Raw genomic sequence first — 5,344 nt, 5'->3', positions numbered from 1 at the left:
TCTCTCTCTCTTACACACACACACACACACACACACACACACACACCACACTACCCACATGCATTCTAATATACTGAAATTACACAAATGTCTAGAATTATGTAAATGTAGACAAACTCTCTTTTTTAAACACTTTTATTTTTTTATAATCCAGTTGTTGCCATCCTTCCTGTCTGCCATCTCAGAGTTCAGCATCCCATTCCTCCTCCCCCTGTCTTCAAGAGGATGCCCCTACCCTGTCAGGTCTCCCCACTCCCTGGGGCCTCAAATCTCTTGAGGGTTAAGCACATCTTCTCCAACTGAAGCTAGACCAGGCAGTCATCTACTATATATGTATTGGGGGCCTTGGACCAGCTAGCAAATGCTGCCTGGTTGGTGGCTCAGTGTTTGAGAGATCTCAGGGGTCTGGGTTAGTTGTGAGTGCTGGTCTCCCTATGGGGTTGCCCTCCTCCTCAGCTTCTTCCAACCTTTCTCTAATTCAACAACAGAAATCCTCAAATTCAGTCCATTGGTTGAGTGTAATAATCTGTGTCTGAACTCTGGGCCTCTCAGAGTTCAACCACGCTAGGCTCCTGTCTGAAAGCATGCCATAGCATCAGTAATAGTTTTGGGCCTTGGAGCTTCTCCTTGAGATGGATCCCAAGTTGGGCCTGCTATTGAACCTCCTTTCCCTCACCCTCTTCTTCATTTTTGCCTTTGCAGTTCTTTTTTTTTATTAGATATTTTCTTTATTAACATGTCATATGATTCTCCTTTCCCAGTTTCCCCTCCAGAAAAAAACAAAAACAAAGACAAAAAACAAAAAAACAACAAGAACAAACTACTGTTGCCTCCCCAGTCCCTCTGCTTTCCATTCCACCCTCTCCCACTTATTGGCCCTGGTATTCCCCTACACTAGGGCACAGAACCTTCACAGGGCCAAGGGCCTCTCCTCCCATTGATGAATGTCTTGGCCATCCTCTACTATACACATGCTGCCAGAGCAATCAGTCCCACCATGTGTACTCCTTGGTTGGTGGTTGAGTTTCTGGGAGCTCTGAAGGTACTAGTTCATATTTTGTGCATCCTAAGGGGCTACAAACCCTTCATCTCCTTGGGTCCTTTCTCTAACTCCTTCATTGGGGACCCTGTACTCAGCTCAATGGATGGCTGTGAGCCTCTACTTCTGTATTAGTCAGGTACTGTCAGAGCTTCTCAGGAGACAGCTATATCAGGCTGGATTGTCCTTCCTTCAGTCTCTGCTCCATAGGTAGTCTCTGCAACTCCTTTCATGGGTATTTTGTTCCCATGAAACAAAGGGAACCCTTTTAGGAAGGAATGAAATGTCCACATTTTGGTCTTCCTTCTTCTTGAGTTCCTTCTGGTTTGTGGGTTGTTCTTCGTGTATTCTGAACTTCTGGGCTAATAACTACTTATCAGAGAGTGCATACCATGTTTGTTCTTTTGTGATTGTGTTGCCTCACGCAGGATGATGTTCTCCAGATCCATCCATTTCCCTAAAAATTTCATAAATTCATTGTTTTTAATAGCTGAGTAGCACTCCATTGTGTAGATGCATCACATTGTCTGTACCCATTCCTCTGTTGAGGGACATCTGGGTTGATTCCTGTTTCTGGTTATTATAAATAAGGCTACTTTGAACATGGTGGAGCATGTGTCCTTATTACATGTTGGAGCATCTTCTGGGTATATGCCCAGGAGTGGTATAGTTGGGTCCTCCGGTAGAACTATGTCCAATTTCCAGAGGAACCACCAAACTGATTTCCAGTGTGGTTGTACCAGCTTGCAATCCCACCAGCAATGAAGGAGTGTTCCTCTTTCTCCACAGCCTCTCCAGCATCTGCTGTCACCTGAGTTTTTTATCCTAGCCATTCTGACTGATGTGAGATGGAACAGGAATGGGGAAGGGGGTATTTCATCTAAGGTTCCTTCCTTTGAGTCCTGAAAGTCTCTCAAATCCAAGGTTTCTGGTACTTTCTTGAGGATTCCGCCATCTTCCAATCCCCAAGGTTGCATATTTCCACTCATTGTGCTGGCCCTCATAGCTTCTGTCCTGTCTCCAACCTTATACCCGATCATGTTCCCCTTTTCCCATTCCTGTCTCCTCTCCCACCCAGGTACTTTCCTCCATCTGCCCACCTTCATAATTGCTCTCTTCTCCTTCCCAAGTGAGATTGAGGCATCCTCACTTGGGCCCTTTGGCTTGTTAGCCTTCTTGAATTCTGTGGATTGAATCCTGGGTATTCTGTACTTTTTGGCTAATATTCTTGTATTAGTGAGTACATTCCATGCATGTCCTTTTGCATGTAAGTTTCCTTACTCAGGATGATTATTTTCTAGTTCCATCCATTTGCCTGAAAAAGTCATGATGTCTTCATTCTTTATAGCTGAATAGTATTCCATTGTGTAAATGAGCCACATTTTCTGCATCCACTCTTCCCTTGTGGAACATATGGGTTCTTTCCAGCTTCTGGCTATCAGAGATAAGGCTGTTATTAACAGAATGGAGCAAGTGTCCCTGTGGTATGGTGGGGCATCTTTTGGGTATATGCCCAATAGTGATATAGCTGGGTCTTCAAGTAGATCTATTGCCAATATTCTGAGGAACCTCCAGATTGATGTCTAAAGTGGTTGTACCAGTTTGCAATCCCACCAGCAATGGTTCCTCTTTCTCCACATTTTTGCCAACATATGTTTTCTCTTGAGTTTTTTATCTTAGCTATTCTTATTGGTGTAAGGTAGAATCTCAAGATCGTTTTGATCTGCATTTCTCTGATGACTAAGGACTTTCAACATTTAAGTGCTTCTTGGCCATTCAAGATTGCTCTGTTGTGAATGCTCTGTTTAGCTCTCTCTCCCATTTTTTGATTGGGTTGTTAGGTGTTTTAGGAGGTTAGCCCTTTGAGTTCTTTATATGTTTTGGATATTAGCTCTCTATCAGATGTGGGGTGAGTGAAGATTTTTTTCTCAGTCTGTAGGTTGCTGATTTGTTGTATTGACTATTTCCTTTGCCTTACAGAGTTTTTCAGTTTCATGAGATCCTATTTATCAATTGTTGATCTTAGAGCCTGATCCATTAGAATTATGTTTAAGAAACTCCACCCATTCCCCCCACCCATGCCCCACCCCTGCCGAGTACCAACAAGTTTGAGACTCTTTCCCAAGTTATCTTCTATTAGATTCAGTACATCTGGTTTTATATTGAGGTTCTTGATCCACTTGAAATTGAGGTTTGTGCACGGTGACAAATATGGTTCTATTTTCATTTTTCTACATACCAACTGCCAGTTAGACCAGCACCATTTAGTGAAGATTCTTTCTTTTTTCGATTGTATATTTTTGACTCCTTTGTCAAGGATCAAGTGTCCATAAGTGTGTGGTTTTATTTCTGGTACTCAATTCTATTCCATTGACCAACCTGTCTGTGTCTGTATAAATACCATGCAGGTATTTTATTTTATTTTATTTTTACTATTATTCTGTAGTACAACTTGAGGTGAGGGATAGTAATCACTACTCGAGAAGTTCTTTTATTATTAAGAATTGTTTTTGAGGGCTAGAGAGATGGCTCAGTGATAAAGAGCACAGACTGCTTTTCCAAAGGTCCTGACTTCAATTCCCAGCAACCCCATGGTGGCTCACAATCATCTGTAATGGGATCTGATGCCCTCTTCTGGTGTGTCTGAAGAAAGCAGTGGAGTACCAATATACATAAAATAAATAAATAAATCTTAAAAAAAAATCGTTTTTGCTATTATGTTTTTTTTTCCAAATGAAATTGAGAATTGATCTTTCCATATCTTTGAAGAATTGTGTTAGAATTGTCGAATTATGTTGAATTTGTAGATTGCTTTTAGTAGGATGGCTATTTTTACTATGTTAATCCTACCAATTGAAGAGCATGGGATATCTCTCCATTTTCTGAGGTCTTCTTTAATTTCTTTCTTCAGATACTTGAAGTTCTTGTCATACAGATCTTTTATTTGTTTGGTTAGAGTTACCACAAGATATTTTATATTATTTGTGACTATTGTGAAGGGTTTTGCTTCCTTATTTTCTTTCTCAGTCCATTTATCATTTGTATAAAGGAAAGCTGCTGATTTGTTTGAGTTAATTTTATTTCCAGCCACTTTGCTGAAGTTGTTTATCAGATGTAGAAGCTGTCTAGGAGAATTTTTGGGGTCCCTTATGTATACTATCATATCATCTGCAAATAGAAATACCTTGATTTTTCTCTTTGCCAATTTGTCTCCCCTTGATCTCCTGTTTTTGTCTTATTATTCTATCTAGAACTTTAAGCACTCTATTGAATATAGTCGATACCGGGAGAGTGGGCAGGCTTAGCTTGTCCCTGATTTTAGTGCAATTGCTTCTAGTATCTCTCCTTTTAATTTGATATTTGCTACTGGTTTGATGTATATTGCTTTTATTATGTTTAGGTATGGGCCTGGAATTCCTAATCTCTCTAATATGGAGTGTTGTATTTTGTCAAATGTTTTTTCAGCAGCAAATGTGATGATCATGTGATTTTTTTGAGTTTGCTTATATAGTGAAATATATTAATGGATTTTGCATATTGAACCAATTTTTCATCCCTGGGATGAAGCCTATTTGATGATGGTTTTGAAGTGTTAGTGGATTTGGTTTTCTAGAATATTACTATGTATTTTTGTGTTGATATTCATAAGTGAAATTGGTCTGGAGTTCTTTCTTGGTTGGGTCTTTGTGTGGTTTAGGTAAAAGGGAATTTGTGGCTTCATAGAGTGAATTAGGTAATGTTCCTTCTGTTTCTATTTTATGGAATAGTTTGAGGAGTGTTGGTATTAGCTGTTCTTTGAAGGTCTGGTAGAATTCTGCACTAAAGCTATTTGATTTGCCATTTGGTTATGTGCTTTTTTTTTTTTTCTTTTTCTGCTTTTTTTTTTAATTAAGTAGGTATTTTCTTTATTTAAATTTCAAATGATATCTCCTTTCCTGGTTTCCCCTGGTGGGGAAGACCCTGTTCCCTCCCCCCTCCCCCTGCACACCAACCCACCCCCTGGTCCTGGCATTCCCCTACACTAGGGTATAGAACCTTCACAGGACCAAGGGCCTCTCCTCCCATTGATGACTGATTAGGTCATCCTCTGCTACATATGCAGCTGGAGTCATAAGTCCCACAATGTGAACTCTTTGGTTGGCGGTTTAGTTCCTGGGAGCTCTGAGGGTATTAGTTAGCTCATATTGTTGTTCGTCCTAAGGGGCTGCAAACCCTTCAGCTCCTTGGGTCCTTTCTCTAACCCAATGGTCCTTTTTTCTTTTCTTTTCTTTCTTTCTTTCTTTCTTTCTTTCTTTCTTTCTTTCT

This window comes from Mastomys coucha, unplaced genomic scaffold (assembly GCF_008632895.1).
Source record: "Mastomys coucha isolate ucsf_1 unplaced genomic scaffold, UCSF_Mcou_1 pScaffold22, whole genome shotgun sequence".
Taxonomy (NCBI): Eukaryota; Metazoa; Chordata; class Mammalia; order Rodentia; family Muridae; genus Mastomys; species Mastomys coucha.
The sequence above is the reverse complement of the archived record's forward strand: the minus strand, read 5'-3'. Positions refer to the sequence as shown.